Raw genomic sequence first — 21,889 nt, forward strand, 5'->3', positions numbered from 1 at the left:
TGCTCTTTGGCCATGAATAAGAGTCAGATCTATACAAATGAGCAAGTATTATCAAGGGCTCTTAACATGCTCTTAAAGCAACCATGGTTGCTTTGATAGCCAGCAGCTTTAGTAGGAAGAGGATCCAATTGTCCTTGACCTCTGGATAAAGAAGAGAGAGCACAGGTGTGTTAAACTCTTTTTGGGCTCTGACACCTGGAATGTTGTAATACCATACATGCCAAAAAGAAGAATCTTCAGTTCATTCCTTTCTGGTTTCTATTTCCTCTGGCCTTTTCCTTTCCAAACAGCATCTGAGACATGGTGCTTATTTCAGTCCAAAGTTATCTCTTGCAGGAACCCAGTACTGTCAGTTTAAATCCAGATGAGAAAGGTCATGCCATGAAACTACAGCAGCAGAAAAGCCTCATCCGTTGGGCTGTTCACTGCCTTCTCCAGCTATCATCCCAGGCTGTAGTGGCTTAAGTGCTGCTCAGCGTGTGCAGAGCCAGGATTCCCACCAGCACCCTCCTGCTGCTCTGTCTCCCGTCACCCTTTGGCAAATGGTAAAGTTTCTTACTTTTCCTTTCATCCCCCTCTCCTGTGGAGCTGAAGCTGACACAGATGTATCACAGTGCAGCTGCTGATGTGGACCTCAGGTGTACGCTGGGCACAGCTCCCTACTGCGATTGAATTCCCTTTGGGTAGGTAAGATGTGCTTGGCCAGGACCAAGGCTTTAAAATCCATGCTGCCTGCACCAGGAGCCAAAGCTGCACTCATTTCTGTGAGGTACTGGCCTATAAAACTTGCTGTTATGTATTAGGACATTTGCATCCTCCCATGAGCAATGATATCTCTTTCAAGTCCATAAGCTGGTTGTAAATAGCTGAAGCTTGTAAGTAGGTGAACACTTTGCTGTGCTTAGCATTGTTGGAGAAACTTTCTGAGCAGACTTGCAGAGGAAATCAGGTCTCTTTTCTGCAGGAGGTACAGACAGGACCTCCACTGTTCCCACTAAACACAACCAGTTTCTTCAATCAAAGCCAAAGCACCAGGAGGTGGGGGTTCATGAGAGAGCGTGGGCAAAGCTGCCCTTGTGCTCTGTTGCTATTGCCTAATGTCTATTTATGTCTTTTTTTTTCCACATAAGAATGTATATTTTGTATAGCATGTGTAATATACGTTTGTCTATTGTAATATACCTTCAGTCAATAAAAAGCTATGTACATTGAGCATCTGGTGTTAGCTGCAAGTTAAGTCGTTCATTTTTGTTCTATGATATTTAATTTTCACAGGGGGATAAAGTACAGTCCAAGTTGGTTTCTGGATGTGGCTCTGGGTGCCCCTGCTTGAGCAGAGGGTGGGACAAGGTGACCTCAGAGGTCCCTTCCAGCCTGAAGCCTTCTCTGACTCTGTGATTCTTTCCTGTTTTCCCATAGAAACACCCTGTGCCCTTTCCTGAAGATGCTGATACTTCTCCCACGGTGCTGCTGCCTCCGGGGCCAGGAGATTCCTGATTCTGCGTTCCCATCTCAGTCCTGATGGTCGGATCCTTGGAAGTACCAACATTTTCTTCCCAGGAACAAGCTATCAGCACAAGTGAGTTGGTGAGAGCATGTCCCACGTACCCACTGCAAGCAGGGAGAGGTTTGTGACTTCTGCCTGTCCAGCTCCCAGCCCTCCTGAAACCAGTGTAAGTTTTCTGTTCCTTTGCATGGTTGTTTCTATCCCTGTGCTGGTTCATGCTCTGATACTTTCCCACCTTTGCTCCTCTGCCTGGCAGCCTCACCTTGGGTCAGTGCTCGGTTCCCTGCAGCAGTGTGTGGTGACTTTGGCAGCGCTGCCCAATTCCTTGTGGCCTGTGGCTGCTCCCACACCCAGGGGAGTGTGTCATACCCTGGGGACATACACTGGAACACCCAGAAAGCAAAGCCAGGCAAATTATGGCTGAGAGATTTAGGGTTGTTCAGCCTGCGGAAGAGAAGGCTCCAGGGAGACCTTATTGTGGCCTTTCAGTACTTAAAAGGGCCTATAAGAAAGATGGGGAGAGACGTTTGAGCAGGGCCTGTTGCCACAGGACAAGCAGTGATGGGTTTAAACTTAAAGAGGGAGATTCAGGTTGAATGTGAGGAAGAAATTCTTTACACTGAGGGTGGGAAAACCCTGGCACAGCTTGCCCAGAGGTGGTGGATGCCCCATCCCTGGAGACATTCCAGGCCAGGCTGGATGTGGTTCTGGACAACCTGGTCTAGTGGAAGATGTCCCTGCTCGTTGCAGGGGGGTTGGACCGGATGAGCTCTGAAAGTCCTTCCCAACCCAGACCATTCCACGATTCTAAATGTCATTATGTCTGTTGGCTCCCTTCATAGGAGTTCAAGGGCTCTCCATCCGTTCTTCAGCTCACATTCCTGATCTGTGCTAATAGCTAACCTGGGCTGTACCTGGCTGCCACCTCCAGCCAGCTCTGGAGGCTTCCCTTGGATTTGCAAACTGATTTAGGGCATCCCAGGGGACCACAGCTGCAGCACCCTCGGTGTCCACAGCACTCCCCAGCCCTCAGCCTTCTGTGTGCTCTTACATCTTTTCAAGGCACTGCAATTGCAAGGGATGGCCTTGGTGATACCAGCCTGCCCCAGGAGCCCTGATTTAGCCGGGAGTGTTGTGAACCCCACCCAGCCTGTGATCACTTCAACAAGATGCTCAGGAAAAACCAGCTGTTGCCTTCCCCGGTAAGTTCAGCTCCCTGGTTCCTTAGGTACATCTCAAGCCTGGCTGGGTGTCAGCGAGCAAACACCTATTGAAGATAAGATCATGAATAGTTAATGTTCTCAGTTACCCAAGCATCTTTAAAAATTAACACAAGCCTGGCACTGATGAGATTAAAAAAACTGGGTCATCAAAGAGAGGAAAAAACCAGAAAACAATTGCATCTACCCTGGGGCTTCGCTAATGACTGACTTCTTATGGAAGATCCTATCCCTTCCTTGCTTTAATCCTTCAGGAGTTGAACATACTGGATACCTCATTAAACCACCTTCCCTCCTGCCTGCCAGATTCTCCTCTGCTCCTCCTCTCCCTCAGGAGATTGCCTCCTTCACATGAGTCTCCAGGCTCAGCAGTGGTGCCGCCTGTCACCCTGATGGCTTTGGTGACCCAGTGACAACCAGGGGAAGGGGGCAGAGAGCTGGGGCTGGGCCCACCTCTCCAAGCTGCCACAGCCCTGGTGAGGGGCTCCCACTGGGAACAGCCTCCTCTGTCCCTGGGGTCCCTCCAGGCTCCCAATTGGAAAGGTCACCTCTCTTTGTGGGGTGATGGCTTCGCCCTCTACCAAATCAAGATGTTTCAGGTCCTTCAGGGTATGTGCTCAACAAGGGAATAAGCAAATAGTGGAGATGGGGAGAGAAGGCAGCCGTTGGGACTGTGAGAGCTCCAGCTTTGGGCGGGCAGGCCTGTGCCAGGACCCCACCCCAGGCTCTGGGCTGCTGCTCACTACACATAGGAAGCTGGAAGAGACATGGGATCCTTTTTCAGAATGAATGGAGGCATTTATAGGCGGACAAGAGGATAGGGAACCAATAAACTCTAAATCCTACTTTTTGTAGCCTTTGCCCTGAAGTAGCTAACTGGGAAAACCAGCAGCAGGAAGCTGGGTACCTCACCTTGGGAAGCCAGATGTTACGGGAGTGCTGGGTGGCGATGGCACAGAGCACACACGGACGTCTGCTGGTGTGGGCAGCGTTGAGCACATGGATGCACCGTGATGGCTTGTCTGGATCCCCAGGTGAGCGAATGGTTGTTGGTTCCCATTGTGTCTTGCCTGCGTGCTGGAGTGGAGGTTCCCAGTGCTTTTAGGAGGGTGGGTGATTGTACGTGGGCATGGATCCTGAGGGAGGAGGAGAGCATCTCCCCAGAGACCCAGCACACGCTGGGCAGAGCCAGGCCCTGGGCTCCCTGCTTTTCCTGCCTGTGTCTGACCCAGCTGCTTCTGGGTCTGCTCATTCCTGCCACATGGAGCCAGTCAGGATTGGAAACACAGAACCAGAGAAGGGACAACCACTTAATCAAGGGACTTCTCTCCCTCTGCCTGTGGGGCAGTCCTGGGCTGGGGTTTAGATTTGCAGGGAATGGAGCGCTTTAAAGGCTCCTGTTTATCTCATTTTCTCCCAGTGAGATACTATTGATTTGCTCTGTGCAGGGACATAGGCTGATTAAACTGTGAGCGTTTATTGACAGGCCCTGAGGGCCACTGCTGCAGGGTCACTGCTGCTCTGCTTCCACTTCCCTCTGATAATGGCTCATATCAGGGGTTTTATTGCACGCTGCTTGCTGGCTCCTCCTGCAGAGGGAAGCACATGGACCGACCGCAGTGTGGCCACAGCAGAGCAGGGGGGGGAGAATCTTCCCACCCCTTTGGGGCTGAGCTGAGTCCTGGCGGGGGATCCTGGTGCTGCACGGAGCCAGGTCACAACCAGCATCACTTTTGTGGCCAAGGGGGACCCAGCTCCATGCCCGCACTGGGGGGTCCGTGTGCAGTGGGCAGCAGTGGCAAGAGGCAGAGCAGGGCTTAGGGAAGGGTTAAAGCTCCCTCTCCAGAGCGCTGATGCAGGGATCAGGGCTCTGGATTCCAACTCATCTCTCTTGGCAAAAGCAGATTTTCTCTAAATGAGATCCTCCTGCACATAACTTGTGTGTAACGCAGGGGATAACGGCTCTGCTCATCACTTTGAAGGTTCGATTTCACATTAGGCTTAATGTCTCTTCTGAAGACTTATATATGTAATTCACCCCAGCATTTAGAGAAATCTCCCTCATCCTTGCTCAGATTTACTGTTGATACCCTTTTGCCTGATGCTGGATGTTGCAGGCGCATCTATCGAGCGGTGGGCTGTGATTTGTGACATGCCAAAAGGGGGGTTGCAGGATACAGGAATAAATGTGCCCTACTCGATTAATAGCAAATAGCCTGCTGAGAGCATCCCTGGCAGCGTGCTTGGCTTAGGAAAGGACTGGCTGAGCAGAGCGAGGAGCTGTTCTGCAGAGCAGGGTACAAATGCCCAGGAAAGGGCCCACCTTTCTCTGCCCACACTTCATGAGGCTCATCCCTGCTAGTTCAGCCGTGTGTCACCGCAGGTGACCTGCACATAACACAGCACCCAATTTGCATTTAAATTAAACCCCATATTTTTAAAGGAAAGGCTTCATTAAGCCCTGTTTGTCTTCCTGGGCGTACGCATTAGCAAGCCCTTCACTGAGTTTTAGTGACTGGCTTTTGGAGCAGCAGCAGCTCCAGGGGGCTGGTAGCATCATACAGGCCCTCCCTGCCCTTGCATGCTCCGACACAGCCAGATCCAGAGAAGTTTTTGGTGGAGGCTCTGCTGCCCCACGATGTAGCTGCACTGCAGTGGTGTGAGCAGGGATGCATCTGCCCTGGATGCAGCCTGGGGGGAGAGTGGGCTCTGGAAACAGACCACCAGGAATCACTGCTGCATCCTGCTTGGCTCTTGCAGCCATGCTGAGCCAAGGGACCCCAGCACTGCCTGAGACGTGTCCCTTCTTCTCGGCAGTGCCATCTCCGTGGGGTTGGTGGTCCCTGCTCTCCTGTGGGTGCCCCAGGACTGCCACACTGTGCCTGAATCCTTGCTGTGACCTCCTGGCCCACAGACCTCCGGTCATGGAGGTGGCACAGAGCCCAGCTCCTCTGGATACCTTTCATCTCTCTCTTTCAACCCCACCAGATGTCATCTGGCTCGTGTTCACAGAGATTGATGCAGAAGCATCTGGCCCATCTCCATCTCCCTCTGCAGCCATCAGGGTGACAGGTCCCATCCCTGCAGCAGCTCCTTCGTGTGTGGTGCAGGCTGATGCACGCCCTGACTGATGTGGAGAGTTACTTGCCCCCCCTGCCCCTAGCGCACAGTGGTGCTTCTCCCTCCCCTGGGTTCCTTGGCCATGGAGTTGATGTGGTGCTGAGCTGGCTGCAGTGACACTGGGGTCTCCACCAGGTTGATGCTGCAGAGGATCCCCTTGTTCTCCCTGGCCCAAAGCTGAGCTCCTGTGGTGGCCGGGTCCCTCCATGGGCAGTGGTACCTGCTGCCCGCTTCAGTCCTGCCCTCCCTTTCAGCTGCCCTTCACTCCTCTGCTGGGACCTGACAGCTTTGATTTCTCTCCCCTGCTTAGGGAACATGAGGTTTTTGACAGCTGCCTTTGCCATTATTCTTCCTTTAATGCTGTTGTTGTTTTGTGTTCCTGTCAAATCACATCTTATTAAAGTTCTTCCCGTCCTGTCAGCAGCAGATGAGGGCTGCGTCAGCTCCTGGCTCTGTCTGGGGAAATTGCTTTTTATTATTGATAAGGCAGCGCTGCCTTTGGAGGATGCGACTCTGCCACGTGCTGGAGCAGGAGAGCAGCACCCTCAGCCCTGCCGGTGCTCCTGGGGAGGTCACCCTGCCCCTGGGGAGAAGAGCCAAGGTCGAGGTGGGTGCTGAGCCTGGGATGCTCTTGGTGGGTACCATGTAGCTCCCTGCTGCAGTGAAGGGGCTGATCCTGCCTGGAGCATCCCAGCTGCTCCTCCTGCACCTCAAAGGGAAATGGGGCATCCACTTCCCACCTTCCCATCACAGAGCAGTAGTGGGGCATCCACAGGAGTGTATCCACCTTGGCTCAGATAGAACCAAGGCAGAAACTGAGCTCCTGAGAGGACCAGGCATTAGGCAGTGAAAATGTCCTGTCCTGGTTTGGGGCTGCTATGAGCACCAAGGGCGTTGTTCATGTCACTGGCCACGCTCCTGCCCCATGCAATCCCCTTAGGTGCCAACCCAGTGTCTGGGGGAAAGAAAACTGGGTCATGGCAAAACCTCTCTCTCTGCCCATGAAATATTTATGTGTGTTTAGAGCACGTCCCAGCTCCCTGCTGCAGAGGAGAGGCAGCGATTCCAGGAGCAGCTTGTGTGTGTGTTTGTGTGTGCGTGCACGTGTCAGGGGCTGCAGGTGCAGGTGTGATGGAGGTGACAAGAGCTCACTGGGGATGTTGGGAGCCAGACACGGGTGTCCCTGGCCCATGGCTGTGTTCAGAGGGTCTCGGCCATGGTGAGGTTTGGCCCTGCCCCAAAGGAGTGCTGGTTGATGCTGGTTAACAGCCCAATGGGATAAGTGGGCCTGGGAATGGAGGTAGAAGAGCAGGGTATGGGGGGGCTGCTCGGGAAGGGGTGAGGACCCTGGTCCTCTGAGAGCTGATATCCCATTCCCAGGGCAGATCTTGATCTGCTGATGAGCTCCGGTTACTCTCTGCTCTATGAACAGTCGCCCCTTTGCAAAGCAATTGATGCTTCCCATGGCTTGCTAAAAATTCCTTGGCATCATCGTGGATCCTCTGGCTTTGTTCAGCTGGAGGGAGCTGTTTCTGACCACAAAGTGCCCCACAAAGGACCGGGCACTGCTTTGGTCATCACTGGCCTGGCCTGGCTGGATGGAGGAGCAGGGCAGACCCAGCTCCTGGTGTGGGGAGCTTGGCCAGCCACAGGGATCCAGGCAGGGAGTACCAACGGGATACAGGCTTTGCAGGAAGTGCCTGTATCTTCCTGTGCATGTTTCATACCCTCCCTTGTCAGTAATGACATGGCCAATGCTCATCCCTTCCCTCTGCCTCTCTCCAGTGCAGCCACGCAGCGATCTGTAGCCGGTGAGATGGAGCAGGATGGGCCGACATCCCTTGGGAACATCATCCAAAAAGGCTTTGGTTGTGTGATCCAGGCTCTTTGTATGCACCGAACTCGCTGCAATGCCTTGAAGGCATTGGTGTGGGCCTCCTCCTGCTTGGTTTGTCTGCTGCAATCCTAAATCCCTTGTGGGCCGCATCCCAATGGCAGTGGGAGCAGAGCTCCGCGAGCTGGGATAGGGCTGAGGCTGCGGGATCAGGGCCCTTTGGTGACGGATTGGGCAGGAATCTGCAGATGCAGCACGAGCCAAGCTGAGCCACGGGGGTGTCGGGAGCCACCAGAGCAAGCGGCACTTTTGTGCTGCTAAATCTTGTTTCTGAATCAGCTGCACGTCAGCCTGGGAAATATAATGCATCGTCTACATGGCAAGAGCATTCCAACCCCAGCTGGAGCAAACAGCCTGTGCTGCAGGCACAGCAAGTCCTGTGCAGCAGGGAGAGCCAGGGGCAGCGGTAGCTGGAAGCAGATTGCTCCGGGACTGCTGTTCAGGTTGCCTTTTAAAAGCTTTAGTTCCCTCAGCGTATTCCATGAGCTTTTCCCAAATCCAGGAGTAGCTTCAATGGGAACGTGAAGGTTTGTACCTGCAAACTCGGTGTGCAGCGGGGAAAGCGGGAGGCTCTGGAGGTCTCAGCTCTTGGGTCTCACTTTTCGGGAGTGTTTGCATCCATGTCAGAGCCATCCCGGTAGGTGCCTGCCTCCAGACCCCAGCAGGCAGCTTCCCGAGCCTCTTGCCATTGAGAGCTGGGTAAAACAGGCTGTAAATTACTGTTAAGAGTCCCAGGAGCTACACGGGACTGAGAGGAACAGACGGGGTTGAAGCTGCTCGAGCTCTCAGATGCGGGTGGGTTTGCAGGACAAACCCCTCTGCAACCCCCAGCTTTTTCTGGGGGAAACCCAGTCCTGAATGGGATGTGCTGGGAAGGCCTGTCCTGGGTGCAGCCACCAGCCTTGATCTGAAGGGAAGAGCATCACCTCACCTTGACTGCTCAGCCTTGGTCTGAAGGGCAAGAGCTTCATCTCACCTTGGCTGCTCAGCCCTGATCTGAAGGAAGAGCATCACCTCACCTTGACTGCTCAGCCTTGATCTGAAGGAAGAGCATCACCTCACCTTGCCTGCTCAGCCTTGATCTGAAGGGCAAGAGCTTCATCTCACCTTGGCTGCTCAGCCCTGATCTGAAGGAAGAGCATCACCTCACCTTGACTGCTCAGCCTTGATCTGAAGGAAGAGCATCACCTCACCTTGACTGCTCAGCCTTGATCTGAAGGAAGAGCATCACCTCACCTTGACTGCTCAGCCTTGATCTGAAGGAAGAGCATCACCTCACCTTGCCTGCTCAGCCTTGATCTGAAGGGCAAGAGCTTCATCTCACCTTGGCTGCTCAGCCCTGATCTGAAGGAAGAGCATCACCTCACCTTGACTGCTCAGCCTTGATCTGAAGGAAGAGCATCACCTCACCTTGACTGCTCAGCCTTGATCTGAAGGAAGAGCATCACCTCACCTTGACTGCTCAGCCTTGATCTGAAGGGAAGAGCATCACCTTGCCTTGGCTGCTCAGCCTTGAAAGTCCCATAAAGCACTTGCACAGAGGCTGTCACCGGAGGTGTCCGTGGCACATTTCTGCCACACGTGTTGGTCACACACAGCCCTGAGGCTGTCCTCTTTGCTTTCTAGCACCCAGCAGATGCTTCAGGTTGCTTTGGGCAGAGCTGACCTCTGCAAGTGAAGGATTTGAAGGCAGAAGTGGCTCGGACTCAAGCGGCTGCTGTGCTGCCCTGGGGACAGATTCCTTCATGGCTGCAGGAGAGCAGACCCGTTTGTTGTGTGAGTCCTGTCACCATCCCATGTGCTGGGGGACCCTTCACGCAGCAGGAGCACCCCATGGGGTAGGGTTGGGGGGGCATGGGCTGGGGGTGGTGGGTTGGTGGCAAATCTGGAGGAGCCCTCTCTTTCCAGGGAGGCTGGTAGCAGGGTTTCAGCCCATCCACAGGGCTGCTGCCCAGCTCCAGGCTTGTGCAGTGGGGAGTTTGTCAGTGATGCATTACGTGCTGTTAGCAGAAGCAGTTACTGACCAGCAGAGTGCTGTGATATGGTACGGAGGAACCTGCGGGATAGATGGGAAAGGAGCAGATTCCTGGGATACTGCTAAATGAATAGGGAATAGGTAAAAGTAATAAAACTCTGGGTGTTTCTAGGAGTTAAACCAAATGGGACAGTCCAAGTGCTTGTGAACTGTTGTTAAAAGGCAGGTTGTTCACTTTGGGGTTGAGATGCTGCAGCTGCACAGCATCCTCCTGCCCGCATTGTCCAATAGCAGGTGGCCGTGGCCATGCCCATGGCTAAAGGGTGATGGGTTGGGATGGAGACCCCCCCGTGGTGCCCGGGCTCCTGCCCAGCCAGCATAGGGCTTGTGACCTGTTTGGAGATGGGCAGGAGGAGAAGCAGTGCTGAACCTCGTGGTGCCCGTCCAGCCACCACCTCTGCTTTCCTTTAAACTCTGAAGCTGATTTCCCACAAAGGTAATTTTCTGCTTCTCTGGCTTAACTCTGTTCATCTTTTGGAGAGTAATTAGCATCAATTCAGTGTTCTTTTATGCCCAACTAATTGCACCTTGTTTCAGGAGTGGAGGTTAATGCCTCTCCATTGAGATTAGCACAGCAATTTATGATCAGGGATGAGGCCAGGCAGAAATGTGTACCAGGACTCCTGCTGCCTGCCTGGCTCGAGCCTTGCTGCTTGCAGCGGTGGAAAGATTTCCTGGTTTATGTCTGAGCTGCTCCTGGATGCTCCAGCTGCGTAGCAGTGATCCCACAGTGCTAAGGCCGCATGCAGCAGCCTCTGCACCTCGGGCAGCAGCTGGAGGAGCCCCACAGTTGCGCTGGTGTCTGCGACTGGCAGCAGGAGAAGGGTCTCACAGGACCAGAGAATGGTTTGGGTTGGAAGGGGCCTTAAAGCTCCTCCAGCTCCATCCCCTGCCATGGGCAGGGACCCCTTCCACTAGAGCAGCTTGCTCCAAGCCCCTGTGTCCAACCTGGCCTTGAGCACTGCCAGGGATGGGGCAGCCACAGCTTCTCTGGGCACCCTGTGCCAGCGCCTCAGCACCCTCACAGGGAAGAGCTTCTGCCTAAGAGCTCAGCTCAGTCTCCCCTCGGGCAGGTTAAAGCCATTCCCCTTGGCCTGTCCCTGCAGGCCCTTGTCCCAAGCCCCTCTCCAGGTTTCCTGCAGCCTTTTTAAGCACTGGGAGCATTTCAGGGTCAACAGAGCCAGGAGCCATAGGGGGGGGTGATGACGGGGCTGTCACCTGCTGCACAAGATGAGGGGCTCAGCCAGGGCCTGCTGTAGTGCCTCTGGAGAAGCAGACCGGGCTGGATGTTGCTGTGGGGTGGTGGGGTCAGCACCATGCGGTCCCCCTCTGGGGCAGGTCACTGCAGTGATGTGTGCTGGTCAGCTCTGGCAGCATTTACCCAGCGTGTGGCTGATTGTGCTTTCCTTTCACACTGTTTGGCTGGACAGACTGTACCCAGGCACTCAGCTGTTGCCCCACTGCAGTCTTGCTGTTACTCCCAAAGGGCCGCCCTCCTTTCCCTGCAGTGCAAAAGCATTTTCTGCAGGTTGAGTGCTGAAATCGCAGCCCAGCCAAAGCCAGCACCAAAGGCTCAGAGGACAGGAACTTCTGGAAGGCTGCCCGTCATCAGCAGGGCTTTCGCCTGCAAATGGTGCCTGGCAAATGCCAACCCAACTGTGTGTCTGGAGGCCTCTTTCAAGGTGCTGCTAATCAGGCATCAGTGACTTTGATAGCATCAAGACCTAGAAAGTAAATACTTCCACTGTAAATCCTGTCTGCTGTAAGTAGGTTATGTTTCCAAAGCACTTTAGTTCTTAGGAATTTAATATTGCGATGTCAATTGTAAGACAAGGAACAGGATGGGAAGAAGGTTGTTAGTGGAACCTGAGATTAAAGGCAGGATTTGAAGGGCTGTGTTGCATGCAGGGGGGTGCTTTTGTTCACTGCAGATGTGACTTTGGAGGGTTCCCAGGCAGCGTTTCTGGTTGAAGCTGGCTCTGCTGCTCCGCAGGGTTTGCTGTGTCCTGCTGCAGCGTGAACACAAGGTGACCCACAGAGCTGGGAGGAAGAAGTGAATGTGTTTCCTCATGAAAGCAGCCATGCAGCAATGCTCTTGCATGAAGCTTGTCCAGTGCCACCTCCCAGCCGGGACCCCTGTGATGCCAGGGAGAGGCAAGGAGTTGCCAGTGCCTGCTGACCCTGGGTCTGCAGCACGTTCCCGTGCACAGGAGGTCCAGGTGCTGTCGGGATGCAGCTCCCTGTGGTCTCACAGCCACGTCCCTTGGGTGCTGCGGTTGGGTCGGTGGGGGATGGAGGGCAGATGGGAGATGGGAGCAGGATGCTTTCGGGGCTGCCAGCTCCCTGCTCCCCCTGTGGCACAAGGTTTGAGACACAGCAAGAGTCCCAGACGGCCGCTGGCCTGAAGTCTGGACACAGCTCTTGGGGCAAAGTGCTTCTATGGGATGGGACAAGGGCAGCAGGAGCAGGCAGAGCCCAAAGCTCCCTTCTGCTGACCCAGCCTGGTGGAAGTCCAGGAGCACCCCACACAAAGCTGGGTCCCTGCAGAGACCTGGGGCTTGTCAGGTGTTCACACTAGAGGCAATTCCCATGGATGGCTCTGGTGGAGGAGGTGGCTCTCCGTGCACACCACTGTGCCCAGGAAGCTCATGCACGGAGTGCTGTGTCCATGCAAGGGAGAAGCTCCAGCCCAGTGCTGAACTCCCCCCCCAGGAGCAAGTTGCTTTAATCTCACCAAGCAGTTTACATTGTAGGTTATGGAAAGTACTTTGCACCCACAAAGGGAGAGACCTGGGCTGCTCCCAGGGAAGCCTCTGCCCCACCTCCATCAGCCGAGGGATGGAAGTGATCCTGCCCCTCTAACTCTGCTCTCGTGAGACCTCACTTGGAGCATTGTGTACAGTTCTGGTGTCCTCAACATAAAAAGGACATGGAACTGTTGGAACAAGTCCAGAGGAGGCCACGAGGATGATCAGGACTGGAGCACCTCCTGTATGAAGATAGGCTGAGAAGGTTGGGACTGTTCAGCCTAGAGAAGAGAAGCTGCATGGAGACCTCATAGGGGGGCTATAGGGATGCTGAGGAGGGACTCTTCATTGGAGACTGTAGTGATAGGACAAGGGTAACGGTGTGGTGGTCCCAGCCAAAGGTGCACCAGGAACAGCCTGATCCTGCAGCCCTGTAGTCCCACAGTGCCCTTTGGCCCAGCATCACTGAGCTACCAAGAAAATGTGCTTGATTTAATGGCAAGACTTTGGTATTTCCAGTCCTGACCTTTCAGTATAAAGCAGCTCCCAGGCAGGTGAGCTGCGAGCCTGGGCCTAACGTACATTGATGGAGGATCAGCTTTTCTGTCTTAATTTGCTTATGAACTAGAGAATTAGTGGAAAGAATCTGTTATCCTGCCAATGCACTAATGACTCCTGCAAGAGAAGGGCTCCCCAGGGAAGCAGTGGTATTTGCTAACCTTTCCTTGGCTCACTTTACATAATAGCACATTCCTCCGAATGTCCTCAGCGTGACTGGCTATTCCCTTTCCTCTTCAAGAAGACTGAACAGTAAGGAAAGGTGCTGAATTCCTCATGTCATTCATCTTCCCTCTCCCTTCGGAGGCTATTCTTAGAGATGCCGGTGGTTTAGGAATTCAAAGGGACACACTTTTTCTCTTCAAGGTCTTCAAAGATTTCCTGTAGCCATATGTCCAGAGAGGAAAGAAAACCAAGCTGAAACCTGCCTGGCAGCCTGCTCTCCCAATGCACTGCCTTGCTTCAAAATGCACTGCAAGGCTGAGCGCAGGGACCCTGTTCAGGAGGCATTTCTGCAGGCAAGTGGAACAAAGGAGCCCCACGACGTGCTGAGGACCAGGCAAGGACACTCGCCATCCAGATGAACAAGATGCCAGAGTAGAATGTCACGGATACACAGGAAGTCAGTGCTGGGGTCTCATTAATAAAAACTGATTTCTGGCTTTACCTGTGAAAGGACCATGAAGGTTTCCAGTGATATTCCAGAAATCCTGGGTTTAGGGTAATGAACAATGTTTTGCAAGCTTCCAAGAGTTCTCAGGTGAAGGTTTAATCACAGCAAGCACGTCTCAGCCAAGTAAAAGAGTTGTGGCTGCCCCATCCCTGGCAGTGTTCAAGGCCAGGTTGGACCCAGGGGCTTGGAGCAAGCTGCTCTAGTGGAAGGGGTCCCTGCCCCTGGCAGGGGTTGAAGCTGGGTGAGCTTTAAGGTCCCTTCCAACACAAACCATTCCATGAGTCTCTCAATGTACAGCCAATACCATCCCGGACCACAGCACCAGCCCTGCTCCTGCTGCCAGCAGCGCAGCTAAAGAGCTCAAGGAAAAGTGCTGGGGAAGCTGTTTCCTAGGATGTGATGTTACAAACTGACGTGTAGGAACCTCTAAGAAGGTTTGTGATACTCATCTGGAGGACAAAACTCTGTGGGTCCCTGGCTGTGAGTGTTGCTGCGTTCGTTGCCATGCAGTGGGGTTTCGGGCTTGGTTTGGGGTTTTCTTTCTGAATAATAGACTTAACCTTTTGCCTGTTTGATTTCATGCACTTCTCAAATATCTCACCAGGAAAAATACTGTCCCCGTTCAGCTGAGTGTAAATAGATAGTGCTGAGATTTGCTGAGTTTTAGATATTAAGCACCTTTGGTAATTCAAGAATAAACCTAAGCTTGGCCAGGACAGCAGGTTACCCAGCAAATGCTGGAAAAGATAGGAGTCTCATAATGTGCAGCCAGGAGACCAGGACTGCAGTCTGAAATTGCACCATCTCTGTTGTTTGGGTACTTCATGTGCCCAGGCTGTGCAGGTTGATGCACAACTGGAGAGCAAAAACTGTCATCCCTGCCTAAACGTCAGCATAAGTAAAACCTGGTTCTGCTCTAGTTTTGGTTTATGCTTTGCATAATCACAGGTTATGGCAGGGAGAGATGGGGTCTTTGTCTTGCACTGCTCCTGCAGAGCCTTTACCCCAGCACCTCTGCAGTTACTCATATGGCTACAGGTGAGTGCCAGAGTGAATCCTGTGTCCCTGCATGGTTTCCCATGCAGCATCCCTCAGTAGTCTGCCACTCAGTGTGTCTTGGTGCTGCTGAGGATGGTGATGCAGTGAGGAAAGCCTGCAGACATCAGCCCTCAGCTTGGGCTTCTATTGCTGCAGCATTTTAGCCGCTAATCAGCCAGGTATTATTCCCCAGTGAGTTCAGTCCGCTCTCTAAGAGGGCTTTGTGGCATCCAGCAATAGGACCGAGTGGGTAATTACTTCTTGTGCTCTCAGAGATGAGAAAGAGCCTATCAGAGCATAGAGTCCCACTTAGAAAGGATGAAGCCATTCACAGGCTGAAGTTAAATGAGCATGAAGAAAGATAAGGAGCTAAAATGAGAATAAAATAAGGTAGGAGAGGCAGAGCAGACAAGTAATCAACAGAAATTCATTAGTTTGTCAGGCCCAGGTAATGGAGTAGAGTCAGGAGCTCAAAAGGTTGAACGCAATTGCTAGGACTGAACCAGAGCAAATGGAAATTAATTCTCCTTCTCTGCATGTCTTTGCAGAAGAGGGAGCTGGTGCCCATCCACTGAAACAGAGACCTGCTTCGGTCCCCTGCTTGGAAATGGCCCTGCCCAGTGTCCTGATGGACTCAACTCCAGGAATGCTCTGCCTCAGCAGTGTTGGACACACTGGAGAAGCAGGCGCCAGCACCCTCCAAGCTGGTCCATAGCAAACCCTCCTCCAGGGTTGCTGCACTCACATCAGTGCTTCAGCCAGGTAGGACAAACTGATGAGAAATAAATGGGCTCAATATGCTGCAGCACTGAGCTGGTCATCACCAGGGCAGGCAGGAGCTGGCTCTGCCACAGTCTGAGGGGTTTGTTTGGATGAGCATGGGGCTGGCAGTGGGGCACGGGCAGGCAAGCAGGGAGAGCATGGACTGAAACGATATCAGTGTGCTGCAGTGTCTGTCGGTCCGTGCTCCCCTCCTCCAAAGGGACCTGATTTAGCAAATCCAGGGTAGGCCACAGAGCAGCTCTGCTCTGGAGCCAGGCTGAGAGAGCTGGGCTGGGGCAGCCTGGAGAAGAGAAGGCTCCTGAAGGGGAGGCCTGAGAGCAGCTCCAGTGCCTGAAGGGGCTGCAGGAAAGCTGGAGAGGGGCTTGGGACAAGGGATGTAGGGACAGGCCAAGGGGAATGGCTTGAACCTGCCAGAGGGGAGACTGAGCTGAGCTCTTAGGCAGAAGCTCTTCCCTGTGAGGGTGCTGAGGCGCTGGCACAGGGTGCCCAGAGAAGCTGTGGCTGCCCCATCCCTGGCAGTGCTCAAGGCCAGGTTGGACACAGGGGCTTGGAGCAAGCTGCTCTAGTGGAAGGGGTCCCTGCCTGTGGCAGGGGCTGGAGCTGGAGGGGCTTTAAGGTCCCTTCCAACCCAAACCAGTCTGGGGTTCTGTGATTTTATAAAAGCAGCTGCTCACCGCAGCAAAGCCCCGTTTTGTCCCCCTGTGGTGGGTGGGGGTGCTGTACCGAGCGTGTCACCATCGCATCCTGCAACAGGCGTGTGTGTACACGTTCCTTGGGCAGCCTCCCTGCAAACCCACCGCTCTCCTCGCCTTCAACAGGAACCAAAGCATTAATTACCCTGACAACACAGGAGAAGTGCTGGCAGGTGCAGTGAACACCATTATACGCTGCCGTTTACTTGTGTTTTTATTTCTACAGCTTCTTGCCATTAAACCCCCATAATTAAGATAATTAGAGCAAAGATATTTGCCTTGTAATCAGCATGTTTTTCTGTAAGATATTTAAATTTACAGGCGAAAGCTGTTAACTTATTATTTAAATAATGTTACAGTGCACTGGTGGTGCCAGGAAAGTGTTTATAGATCCAACTCATTGAGGGTATTTATGACATTCATTTCTTTTATAATCCCTTTCAGTTTGATGAACACACATCAGACCTCTGGGAAATGACAGAGTGTGTCTTGAGGAAAGCCAAGACTGAGCTGTGGGGGAGCTTTGCCATGGGGATCAGCCTTGCAGGGGCCACAGACATCATGGAATCACAAACCGGTTTGGGTTGGAAAAGACCTTAAATTTCATCCAGTTCCAACCCCTGCCATGGCAGGGACACCTTCCACTAGAGCAGCTTGCTCCAAGCCCTGTCCATCATGGAAGGCTCTTTGCAAAGGTACTGCTCAGTAAAGGCACTGTGGTGATGCCCTGCAGCATAAGCTTGGGTGGCTTTAGATCTCTCCAAAACTCTAGAGAGAGAAATTCTGGCTCTGGGAATTGATATCTCACTTAATCATGTCAAAGGCTGTTCAAAATAGCTGCTGTCAGCATCCAAGAGTTAATGTGTGCTGGCACACCAGCAATGGGACGGGTGCTGAGAAGGGGCTGCCTGCCTGTCCTGCCCTCCTCTTCCCCTGAAGGATCTGTAGCACCTCACAGTGTTTCACCCCCTGCTCTCCATCCCAAGCACCCAAGGCCAGCCTGGCAAGGAGCTGCCCTTACCCAGCCTCCAGCCTCATGCTTCCAAAGCCATCCTGCCCCAGCGTGCCTCCATCCCAGTCCACGCAAACAGGCAGCACTGCACAGCAGGCTTTGCTGTGCTCCTCCTCTAGACCCAGAAACTGCCTTTTTATCCCCAGCAGTGACTTTAGGAAGGTTTTTTGCAGTGACATTGTCCCCATGAAAGTTGGTCTCACCCCAACAGCAGGTGCCTGGGCAGTGCCTGTGGCCAAGAGAGGGATAATGTCACCAATGTCCCTGTGCCAGCTGCTGAGTACTGGGTATCCGCCCCTGTTCACCTGACAGTGATATATAACACAATGCACTTACCCTCAAGAGCTCTCTGCAGCTATAGCAGCCCTTCATTTCCTAGGTTTAAAAATAGTTGCAGGCATTATAAACAACCTTGCATGGAACATGACTTAAAACTTGTTTTTCATCCTATCTGTGCTCCTCGTGGGAATGAATGCTCTTATCTCCTGTCTGTGCTTGGTTCTGTGCTTGGTTTAGCGCTCTGTTCAGGAGAGGAACACAAACAATGTGGCACATCCAGCACCCAGCCTCATGTAAAGGAAATGATCTATTTATTTAATGCTTCTCCAATGCTTGGAGTTCTTCAGGGGCCCCAGGATGAAGCAGCAGCTCAGCAGCCTCCAGAGAATCACTTGGAGCCTCTTACCTACCAGGCAGTCACTTTCAAGAAAAATCTGCATACAGAGGACAGACTTTGGCTCTTTTCTCAAGAGCTCCTTCCAAATCTGAGGTCTGTCTGGCAGCCCCCACGTTAATAAACACTCGCACGTTAACACTTGTGAAGTTTTTATCTCCTGCTAAAAAGGTATGAATTATGCAGCAGGGAAGTACATGAGTGAGAGGTGTACAAAGGGCTCAGCGGCACCGGCACCGGCTCGCCCGCAGGTGCACCCTGCCGAGCTGCCATGAACCCCGCGGTGCTCCTGCCCCTGCCAGCCCAGCTCCGGCTGCTGCAAGTTGGAGCACGGGATCCTGCTCCTGTTTGGTGCCTCCTGGTTCCCAGGCGCTGGCCTGTGAAGTCTGTGGGCATGTCTGGCTCTGCTCTGCACTGGGAAGGGCACGGCTGCCCCGCGGCTCCATGCTGGAGCGGAATGCAGGTGCTGTCCTTGCTGTGCTGCCCAACCAGAGTTTTCCCCAACCAAAGGTAAATGATGACGTCCAGATTTTGCCATAATAAAGCATTTTTTGTAATGCTTCAGATGCCTTCGCTTCATGGCCACACATGAAAAGCTCCCCAGTGATGGCTTCAAGCCTGGAAATAGGGTTTGTGTTTGAGGACTTGCCTGTGCGTTCCTGCAGGGGCTCACCCACGTGCTGCAGCGAGCAGCAGCTCTGCCTTCCCAACCCCATTTCTTAAATCAGCTGCTACTTAGGCTTTAAGCAATGAGCTGACTGTTGCAGAGTAAAGGCTTCTTATTTATTGTTTGGCAGACCGTAGGAGTCTGCTAAAAGTCCAGTTGCAAATGAGATGTGGGAAGATGGGGCTCTTTGCAGAAGCCTTCTTCCTGAAAGGATGAGGCAGGAGCAGGGAGAGGACTCCTGCACCCCAAGGCACTGCCCTGGGAGCCTGAGGGACCACAATTAACCAAATTAACTTCAGTAACATACAGGACTCTGCCACATCTCCCAGGTCCTGTTACACCACTCACACCCACGTTACCCTCCTGCTTCATGCACCCAGTAAATCCTGAAAGATTTGCTTTCTTTTCCTTCCTTCTTTTCACATGCCACCTGCCTGGCTACTGCTCTCTAGGGCGTTTTTACCTGTGTAATGTGTATTTTTCAGGGACTGCGAAGGCCTGAGGGTGACCAAGATACTCACACGCTGAATTTTCCGTCTTGTAATTAGAAGAAATCTTCCCATGAAATAATTGATGAGTGGAAGAGGTGGTGAGGAAACTGCTTCTACAGAACAGCCGCTGCCACTGGCTCCAGGCTCCTGTGAGCTGAAGGAAAGAGTTACAAGTAAGCAACGGGCAGGCAGTTCCGCATAGGTTTTTTTTTCTTCCTCAACCACTGTGATCTCTGAGCCCTAACAGACAGATCTCTCTAAAGCAGCTATAATAACTCATAAATATTAATGGTGGTTAATCATGAGGCAGCAATGGTGCAGAAGCAATAGTACTCGATGCGATTTTGATGTGCTGGGCTCACATCCCTGATGCAGCCAGGACAAGTCTGTTCTTTGTTCTGCACAGGAGACTCTCCTGCTTTCCTGCTCCTTGTCCTTGTCCTTCCTGTAGCTTACAACTGGGTGTGGGAGTGCTTGGAGTAAGGCCATAATGTGTGTGAGCAAGAGCATGATCAAGAGGAAGTGTGGGCTGTGCAGGAGGAATGTCCTGGGGACGCTGATAGGTCATAGAGTCCCAGACTAGTTTGGGTTGGAAGGGACCTTAATGCTCATCCAGTTCCAACCCCCTGCTGTGGGCAGGGACACCTTCCACTAGAGCAGCTTGCTCCAAGCCCCATCTAACACTGCTGCATTTTCCTGTGCAAGCCAGTTCTCTGAACCTGATTCAGGGCACCAGGCAGCATTTGATGTGAATCTGCAGTTAATTCCATGTTCTTACTAAAAATAATTGAGTAGCCTAAGTTGTGATCACTGTAATTGCATCCTAATGAATTTATGTGTCAACTTGTTACGTGCAACTTTGGTCTGTTCTGTAAATACCAAATTGAGTTCATCGTTCAGCCTCCAGCACCCGAAGCACTCGATGCTCATGATATGAGAAGGATGTGGGGCTGTTGCTGGCTGTCCTGCTCCTTGGCAATGCTCCAGCCCCAGGCTGGACACAGCCACTTCAAGGAACAAACCTAGAATAGCCATATATATGTGTCTTAAGTACAAACAGCACAAGGTCATTGCACCTGAGCACTGGGATGGCTTAGGCTCCTCGCTGTGGACTCGTCCTCTTCCCAAGTGCTCATACAAAAGGAGGACTCGGTGACAGACCTTGCCAGGGACAGATCTGGGCTCTGCTGGGCAAACAGCCAGACATGGGCTCCAGTCCCAGCCCTGTGCTGCCCAGCCTCTGCCACCTACCCTGGCTGCTAACAGCTACTGGCTGCTGGTGCCCTACCAACACGTGGAAAGGATTCCCTGGACAGGCAGAAAACAAGCTACAAACCCAGAAATTAACCCAGGGAACAGAAATGTCTAATCTTGTTGACTTCAGTGGATGTTACAAACAGATAGTGCTGTTCACTGGACAAGACCAGAACCTGTGCTCCTTGAAGAGAAAAGAAGCTTTGGCAAAAGTTACTGAAATGATGCTGTGCTCCCATAATGGCTCATTCCAGAACACTACTTATGTCACTGTTTTTCATGTTTGTTCCCAAAACACTGACTACAGCTCCCCTACAAAGCCGTGCATGTTAGTTAACCTCATTAAATCCTAAAGGATTAGTCAGCTGTTCCTCAACCACAGAACTGTTAGGAAACATCTAAAGCTCCAAGTTATGTGGCTTGGAAAGTGATTTTCTAATACGGAAACTTCAAAGGGATTTTGAAATCCTGCAGTGTAAGGGAGACAGACTAATGTTAATCCACTGGAGTGCTGCTTAATGGCCTGGTTAATTTTTTTCTTGCTAGGTCTATAAGCAGCTGAGCATGAAGGCTGCATTGTGATAAGCTGGGGTTAAGCTTCACCTTTGTTCACTGCATCCCCCTCCTACCACCCTGCTCATCACACACGGATGCGTTCTTCCCCATTGGATGACAGCACGTGCAGGTACCAGGGACTATGCTGCTGTGACCTCTCCTCACCCTGTGGCTTGGAGACGTGTATAGACTCAGACCCACCGGCGGAGGGTCTGCCCCAGGCCCACAGCCCCACCCACAATGGGGATCCTCTGCCTGGCCAGGGCCCATCCCTGTCACAGAGGTGCTGGCTCGTGGTTGCAGCAGGCACATTCACTTTCACTGATGAGGTGTGGTACCAGTGCCAATGAGTGCCCAGGGACCACTGGGAACTGTGATGGGACAGGCAGTGATGTCCCTGAGAGAGAGAGAGAGCACAGAGGGTCCCTGCTCTCTCTCCCTAAATGTGCTGGGGGAACCACCTACACATCCCAAGCCCACCCTGATCCCCTGTACTGGGGCCACTCCTCCCTCTGCCCATGCACTCTACAGCATCGAGAACCTGGCATCAAACGGGGCTTGTGGGACCATCCTTACTCAAATAAATAATGCTATTAACTGTGAAGTAATGGAAGAATTAAACACACTACATTTTGAGAGCACAAAGTGTCGAAATGCACAGATTAATTAAACTTCACAGCCCCCCTGTGAGATGCAAAGGTAATTGCTCTGTTCATGGTGCATGTGGGAAAAGAGAGGAAGGGACCTGTTGTGGCAGTAGAGGCTGTGCAATGTAACAGCAGAAGCACAAGTGTTACTCCAGCCCCGAGAGGCCCATCTTGCCTCACCTAGGTCTACCAGGGCTGACTGGGAGCTGGAGGAGCTGGGCTGTGTGATCCCATGCTTTGCTGAGCCAGGACTGGGATCCCTGGCTCTGGCCCCATCCCACTGCTGCAGCCTGCTCTGCCCCTGCAGTACTGGCCACGCTCTG

General features: G+C 52.7%; 1 long non-coding RNA gene across 3 annotated transcripts; it reads left to right on the forward strand.

Moving 5' to 3' along the window:
• Nucleotides 1–1,412: 1,412 nt before the first annotated feature.
• On the forward strand, nt 1,413–15,474 carry LOC133278813 (uncharacterized). Of its 3 annotated transcripts, none has more exons than XR_009746699.1 (4): nt 1,413–1,579; nt 2,570–2,709; nt 3,065–3,761; nt 15,341–15,474. It is a non-coding gene; the product is annotated as an uncharacterized LOC133278813 (long non-coding RNA). The 3 variants fall into 3 exon arrangements; XR_009746698.1 differs by lacking the exon at nt 15,341–15,474 and adding an exon at nt 13,323–13,476; XR_009746697.1 differs by lacking the exon at nt 15,341–15,474 and having other exon boundaries at nt 3,065–4,285.
• The last annotated feature ends 6,415 nt before the right edge of the window (nt 15,475–21,889 follow it).

Source organism: Pezoporus flaviventris, unplaced genomic scaffold (genome assembly GCF_033815535.1).
Source record: "Pezoporus flaviventris isolate CSIRO_AGI_PZ_B2104156 unplaced genomic scaffold, CSIRO_AGI_Pfla_v1 ptg000069l, whole genome shotgun sequence".
Classification (NCBI taxonomy): Eukaryota; Metazoa; Chordata; class Aves; order Psittaciformes; family Psittacidae; genus Pezoporus; species Pezoporus flaviventris.